Below are 8201 nucleotides of genomic sequence, written 5' to 3'. Positions count from 1 at the left end.
ATATTCAAAAGCAGAGACATTACTTTGCCAACAAAGGTCTGTCTAGTCAAGGCTATGGTTTTTCCTGTGGTCATGTATGGATGTGAGAGTTGGACTGTGAAGAAGGCTGAGTGCCGAAGAATTGATTCTTTTGAACTGTGGTGTTGGAGAAGACCCTTGGGAGTCCCTTGGACTGCAAGGAGATCCAACCAGTGCATTCTGAAGGAGATCAGCCCTGGGATTTCTTTGGAAGGGATGATGCTAAAGCTGAAACTCCAGTACTTTGGCCACCTCACGCAAAGAGTTGACTCATTGGAAAAGACTCTGATGCTGGGAGGAATTGGGGGCAAGAGGAGAAGGGGACGACAGAGGATGAGATGGCTGGATGGCATCACTGACTCGATGGACGTGAGTTTGAGTGAACTCCGGGAGTTGGTGACGGACAGGGAAGCCTGGCGTGCTGGGATTCTTGGGGTCGCAAAGAGTCAGACATGACTGAGCGACTGATCTGATCTGATCTGATTAGTGTCCTCTTTGCTTTCTTTCACCAGTGTTTTATAGTTTTCTATATATAGGTCTTTTGTTTCTTTGGGTAGATATATTCCTAAGCATTTTATTCTTTTCGTTGCAATGGTGAATGGAATTGTATCCTTAATTTCTCTATTTTCTCATTATTAGTGTATAGGAATGCAAGGGATTTCTGTGTGTTGATTTTACATCCTGCAACTTTACTATATTCATTGATTAGCTCTAGTAATTTTCTGGTGGAGTCTTTAGGGTTTTCTATGTAGAAGCTGAAGCTAAACTCCAATACTTTGGCCACCTGATCCGAAGAACTAACTCATTTGAAGAGACCCTGATGCTGGGAAAGATTGAAAGTGGGACAAGAAGGGGTCGACAAAGGATGAGATACTTGGATGGCATCACCGACTCAACGGACATGAGTTCGAGTAAACTCCGGGAGTTGGTGATGGACAGGGATGCCTGAGTGCTGCAGTCCATGGGGTGGCAAAGGGTCAGACATGACTGAGCAACTGAACTGAACTGAACTGAAGGATATATAAAGAGCTCCAGGATCTTAACAACACATGATGTTTAAGAAAAAAAAAAGAAGTTAGAAAAATGGTGTTTGTATGCTATCATTTGTATAGAAATATCTTTTATGAGTAAAATCTGTTTCTTTGCCTCCTTGGAAAACTTGGCTGGGCAACACACGGGAGAGGGTGGTTTTTTCTTCAATGAATCCTCTTTGGGATGTGCCCTTTGAACACTGTACCATAAGAATGTATTTTTTTTAATATTAAAACAACTCTTAACTTTGAACATCCTTGGAGGCCTAATGCACTCCCCATGTCTTCATAGTCCTGCCTCTCAGTACCTCCTGACACCCTTCGTTTATATGTCCTGCCCAGCCCAGCAGGCTTTCTCCAGGGATTTTGTGACCCTCATTAGAAGGTTCCTATATTCCTTCAACACCAGGTTTTTATGATTCTACTCCTTGTTAAGCAGCTCTGAAGGACGAAATTGTGAACCTCTTTGTGCATTTCTATCTTCCAGCAGCAGGAGGCACTTAATACTTAAAAATATGTACATGCACATCATATTTGGATTAACAAGTAAAATGAGGATTGGTGGACTGTTTTGTTTATAGAGCACAGAATGTAATATTTCCATAAATCTGCCCTAGATGACACCCAGGAATTTCATATTCCTGTACCTGTTTGGGAGTTCCTCCAGCTTGACAGGCCATTTCTGGCGAATTCGGTGTCATCTGGAGTGCTAAGATGCTCCTGGAGATGAGTCCCTCTGCCATGGCACTCCTGATGAAACCTCCTAGGCCCCCATTTACCCCTCATTCTCAGAGTGTCATGAGCATTTTCTGCTCAGAAGCCTCCCACCCCCATTTGACCCTATGTGGGCAGCAGGGCTGGTTGGAGAAGAGGCTTTGAATTTTCCTGGAAATAACACGCGCCTGAGAGTCAACAAACAGCATGCTGTGCCTTGTTTTGGTGTCATAACAACTCCCTTTCTCTCTCAGGGCCTCAGTTTCCTCATCTGTAAAATGGGTGATTAGTGGTTTTGAAGGTGTATATGAGTGATTTTTATACCATGGTGTTCTTTCTTTTAAGGACATCTTATGTCTATGCCTCATACATAAAGTGCATCCAAGTGAAGCACTCCTGATTAAAGACTGTAGATGAAGAGGGTGACGATGGGGAAGAGGATATGCAGATCCCCTTCCAGTGTTTCCCCATGCCCCACCAAGAAGCCAAGAAGCTCCTGATGTAGCTTCTAGGGAGTTCAAAATGTCTCTGCACCTGTACTGGGTGTTTTTTTTTTTTTTGCGTGCCGTAAGGCTTGTGGGATCTTAGTTCCCTGACCAGGGATTGAACCTGATCTGTCAGTGAGAGTGTCAAGTCTCAACCACTGGACCACTAAGGGGTTCCCTGGGTGTTCTTTAAGAGCCTCACTTTGAGGTTCTGGGGTTCTGTGGAAGACTAGTCCTGCTTGGGTGCAGGGAAGGGACCTACATCTTATCTTCTTTGTGCCATGAACCCTTTTGCAGAATTGTGTGGCTATCTTTTTTTTTTAATAATTTTTTTCTATTTTTAAATTTTTATTATTTATAATTGAGGGCAGGAGGAGAAGAGGGCAACAGAGGATAAGATGGTTGGATAGCCTCACTAACTCAATGGACATGAGTTTGAGGAAACTCCGGGAGATGGTGAAGGACAGGGAAGCCTGGTGTGCTGCAGTCCATGGGGTTGCAGAGTTGCACACGACTTAGCAACTGGGAAACAACGATGGCTGTGCTGAGTCTTTGTTGCTGCACACAAGAGGGCTTTCTCTAGTGGTGAGTGGGGAATACTCTCTAGTTGCAGTGTGCAGGCTTCTCCTTGCAGTGGCATCTGGTTGCGGAGCACAGAATGCGGGGTGTGTGCAATTCACTAGTTGTGGCATACGGATTTAGATGCCCTGCAGCGTGTGGAATCTTCCCAGACCGGGGACTGAACCCATGTCCCCTGCATTGGCAGGAGGATTTTCAACCACTGGACCACCAGGGAAGTCTTCGTTGTTTTATTTTTAACAAGTTCATCATTTAAGAAGTCTGAATTCATTTTCATCACATGATATTATACACAGTCATCTGCTGAAACAATTCTTTTTAACAGATCACAGTTTTAAAAAGTCATAGGTATTGTAAGTTCTGTATAAACTAGTGGATAGTAAGTTGATTCCTTTGTTCTGATTTATAAGCCTCAACTTCACTATTGAATAAAGAAAGTAAAGCAAAGAAAGCATAATTGGTCACTTGTTTAGAACAGCATTATTTCTGTAATTTGAAGCTTTCTAAATGGACAGGTTCAGACCTGGTGTAACAGGATTATTTAATGAATAGGCTATAGTGAAATTGTACAAAAGGTTATTAACTTTAATCATTAATAGCTTAAGGAACACTATGTTACTAATTGCTATTCAAATTCAAAAACCTATTTTTCAATCCTCAGGAAGTAGCTTGTGTACACAATTAAGCCACCTTATACTCAGAGGAGTGTCAATATGTAGACACTCAATGTTCAACAAAAGCTTTGGCTTTAGGGAAGACAGAAACATTTAAAATAATGACTTTAATCGTCATTTTAAGTATATGATAGGGCTTCCCTGGTAGCTCAGTGGTAAAGAATCCGCCTGCAGGATTTGCATGCAGGACACGCGGGGGGTTTGATTCCTGGGCTGGGAAGATTCCCTGGAGAAGGAAATGGCAACCCACTTTAGTAGTCTTGCCTGAAAAACCCCATGGACAGAGGAACCTGGTGGGCTACAGTTCATGGGGTCGCAAAAGAGCTGGACATGACTTAGCAACTAATCAACAACAACAAGGGAAAGTGTGCTTTAATTAAATACATATCATACCAGTGATGCTGGCAAGGTTGAAAGTTACTCCCAACTTGGACAGCTATAAAAATGTGTGTACATGATAAGACAGTAAGATAAAAAGCAGTCCTTTTGAAACAAAGGTTTAAAAATATTTTGTTCACAGCGGTTTGTATCAACAGTATGCATTTTATGATGATAACTTGTACAGATAGAGCACCCTAGGGCTCTCTTTATATCTTAAAGAAAACGAACATTCACATTATTCATGGGTTGTAGTGAATTTAAAACACATCAGTTGTACACTTACCTCCTAGACAGGATAAACTGTCCCGAGACTTTCAGCTTTAATACCATCATTAAAGTTGTTTGCAAAAGGAACAGAGAATTAAAAAACAAAACAAAACTGTAAAAAAATAAAACATTTTTTTCCTGGGTGTGGAGAGTTTCCTATTTGCTGTTATAACAAGCAAATATCATTCATTAAGTCAAAAATGGGAGGAGCAGGCTCACCAACACTATTTGAGCAAGCTGGACAATCCACATAATTTAAAAAATGAAGGTCGTACACTCTATATCACAAGTTCCAATTAAGCAGTGTCAAAATGACACCCATTTCTTTGCTTGCTTTGTGGTCACACCCCTTGGGGATGTTAATGGATCTCCTGGCATTTGGCTTCTTTTTCTCTGCAAGTTTTGAAATCTGAAAAAGACTTTGTCCACACTTAGCGTGGTATCTCCATTGTCAAACTCTCCACAATAATTGGGTGCAGACAACAGAGTGATCGAATGCTTCTTGGCAAAAAATTCATACCCATCTTCTACCACCTTATAGGCTCTACATATAAGACCCAAATCATACTTATGGAGAAGGCAATGGCACCCCACTCCAGTACTCTTGCCTGGAAAATCCCATGGATGGAGGAGCCTGGTAGGCTGCTGTCCATGGGGTCGCGAAGACTCAGATACGACTGAGGGACTTCACTTTCGCTTTTCACTTTCATGCACTGGAGAAGGAAATGGCAACCCACTCCAGTGTTCTTGCCTGGAGAATCCAAGGGAGGTGGGAGCCTGGTGGGCTGCCGTCCATTGTGTCACACAGAGTTGGACACGACTGAAGCGACTTAGCAGCAGCAGCAGCAGCGTGGTATCTCCATTGTCAAACTCTCCACAATAATTGGGTGCAGACAACAGAGTGATCGAATGTTTCTTGGCAAAAAATTCATACCCATCTTCTACCACCTTATAGGCTCTACATATAAGACCCAAATCATACTTATGGAGAAATTTGCCAACCACTTCTGCACCAAGTGTGAAGGACACTCCTCTGTCATTTTTATCCTAAGACAACTTTACCCAGGTCACATCGCAAAAGGTCACAAAGCAGACCTTGATCTGGTACATCAGAGGGTCACATCGTTTTCCAAATCTGCTCCATAGATTGAGGATCTGGTGACAAACCTCCAGGACAGCAGAGTATTTTCTTGACCAAGAAGGCTGCTACTGGTAAACAGGTAAAGCAGTCTGTGAAACATGTTTTCCATAATGTAACTTTATATCTTTTACATTCATCACAGAATCCATACATTCTATTGATAATGGCACATTTGTGGTTTCTTCTGAGAAGAAAAAAGTCTCTGGATAATCAATTTTTTTCTTTAGCCAATAAAAGGCAGATAGTCTCCAAAGTCTGTGTCGGCCACTATAGTTTGCTTCCTAGTGGGAAACCACCACACTCCAAAAGTTGAGACAAATCCAAGTATTGCCTGTGGGTATCATCACTATTTTGAGCAATGCTTCAAGTTCTAGTAGGATGGGCTGACTGAGAAAGATTTGGCAGAACTTTAAGCACAGTTCTCTTTTTTCGTTTTCCTTGTAGCCAGACATCCTTGTGTGGCTTAGACCCTCTCATTTGCAGCAGTCATTGGTTGAGGCTGTTGATGTTGAGTTTATCTGTATCTGCCATCACCTACTCACAGTTGACCCTCCTGCAGGCGTGGGCTCACACCTGGGGATTTATACCTCCTTTCCCAAGGCCAGGAGCACAGAGGTGGCCGTGGTGGTGGTGGAGGTGATGACAGAAGCCACAGTGGGTCCCCTCCTTTGGCCTCATTCCCTGCATCCTCTTTCTCTCCTTATTGGAATCCTGAGGCAGAATTGTGTTTTTCGATGCATAAAATAATATGCACAGGATGATAAAAGAAACTAGATTGGAAATTATTAAAATACAGTTATCAAAAATTTTTAGATTATGTGATTCAATAATCTATGTACTTTTAAAATAACACATCAAATAACAGTGTGTAAAATGAAACCCAGCCTCCCTACTCTGGCCCACAAGGTGTTGCTGAAAATCTCGGCTCTCTATGCACCCATGCCAAATGGAAATACGGAGACAGAGGTTTGGAGGAAAGAGAAGGCGTAGCTTTATTTCTTTGCCAGGCAAAGAGGCGACACAGTAAGCTAGTGGCTCCAGAACTGTGCCTGCCCTGGAGGAGTTAGCGAGAAATTTTATAGTCAGGGCTGGCAGTCTGGAGAAGGAAATAAGGCTCAAGGCAGTGACAGGCTTGCATTCTTGTTTCTTTTGCAAAATTTCAAAACAGCCACAGCTGGCATCAGGCATAACTGGGGTTGGTCCTCCCTGCAGTGATCTGTTCGTGACGTTCCTTCTGAAGGTGTGGGGGAAAAGAATGCCAAGTGCAGGATAGAGTTCACAGACTCTGAGAGTGATTAGCTTGGTGAAGGAGCAGTCTAGCTACGTGTGTTTGTTAGTAGTAACAGCGAAAGAGTAACCAAGGTTGCTTAACTCTTTTGGTCCTGTTTAAGCTGTTTCTTCAGCCTGTTCATTGTTCTCTTATTCCCTTATTTATGAGAAAAGTCTCATTTCTATTTCTGCTGCAGCAAAGGCCTTGCAGGATCTGGCCCAAGTTGCCCTCGCCATCTCCATCTAGAACTGCTCTTCCTTAGACTCACAGCGTCCGGCCATCCTACCCTCAAGAACACTGGCCTTGATGTTCCCACTGCCTGGAAATTTCCTCTCCACATGTCCCCTGTTCTCCCACTACCCACAGTTACCACTTCATATTGCCGGTTCCCTCCCATCCTTCAGGTCTTGGTATAAAATTCTCCCCTTCTGGAGGCTTCCCTGGCCACTCGGGGTCAGCTAGCTGCTGTTCTCCACATGGTACCTCATTCTTTCCCTTTATAATATTTATGCTAATTTCATTGTGTATAATTTGTACAATTATAATTATGCAAATTTATAATAATTTGTATAGTGTGTATATATGTCCAGTTGTTTATTTACTTAGTGTCCATCTCCCCTCCATGAAGGCATAGACCACATCTGTCTTTCTCTGTGTACCTAATATCTGGGACAGGGCTTTCTACTTGGTAGATGCTTCTCTCTCTGCTCTGCGTGTGCATGCTCAGTCATGGCCGACTCTTTGCAACCCCATGGACCGTAGCCCACCAGGCTCCTCTGTCCATGGGATTTCCTAGGCAAGAATACCGGAGTGGGCTGCGATTTTCTTCTCCAGGGAATCCCCCTGACCCATAGATCGAACCCGTGTCTCTTGCGTCTCAAGCAGGAAGAGCATTGGCAGGCGGATTCTCTACCACTGTGCCACCCAGGAAGTCCTTGGTAGGTGCTTTCATACTTGTTAAATGAATGAATGCAGTGGTCCCACCCTGTGGATTAGAGGCGCTGGTTCCATGAGATAGGCAGATATCTCAGACAGAATCTATTGCATATGTAAGCATCCAGTATAATGCCTGGTGCACAACAAGGACTTAGTAAATGGTAAGCATGATTTTTATGTCCTTCTGAGTTTTCCCCTGCATGGCCTTCTACTTATTCTTCTCCATCCACAGTCCACATCTAAAGTCCTAGTTCCATCCAGAATGAAGATGTGGGCCTTGCCATGGTCTCCCTGTACCCCTCCATGCCAGCCTGCCTAAACCACAAGGCCTATCTACCACCTTCCTCCCCACACTCATCTCAAGTAGCTACCCAACGTGGTTTTCCAGGACCCCAGGGACATGGAGGTGGTAGCTTCTGCTGCAGTGCTGGAGGCATTCCTGACATACAAGCATAGAAAAGCCTGGTGGAGTTCCCTAGGTCTGAGAGGAGGGGTCTTTACCACTCTGCGGGGGAGACATCACCTTTGCAATTGAGTGCGAATTTGGTGGAGTGACCGAGGGGCAGGACCAGCGCAGCCCCCTTGCCTCAGGAGCCAGGAGGCTGAGATGGAGGTGACGGTCTCAGGATGGAGGGATAGTGAGTGGGGGTCCCTGGTCACAGAGGGCAGAGGAAGAGAGAAGGATGCCCGAGCCTCGTGATGGTG

The 8201-nt window shown here is 43.9% G+C and overlaps 1 pseudogene; it reads right to left on the bottom strand.

Annotated features, from left to right (window-relative positions):
- LOC104985866 overlaps nt 1-5821 on the bottom strand; it is a 14675-nt pseudogene extending 8854 nt beyond the window's left edge.
- Between the last annotated feature and the right edge of the window lie 2380 nt (nt 5822-8201).

This window comes from Bison bison, unplaced genomic scaffold (genome assembly GCF_000754665.1).
Source record: "Bison bison bison isolate TAMUID 2011002044 unplaced genomic scaffold, Bison_UMD1.0 scf7180017864061, whole genome shotgun sequence".
Classification (NCBI taxonomy): Eukaryota; Metazoa; Chordata; class Mammalia; order Artiodactyla; family Bovidae; genus Bison; species Bison bison.
Note: the sequence above shows the minus strand (reverse complement) of the source record. Positions and strands in the feature narration are given on the sequence as shown.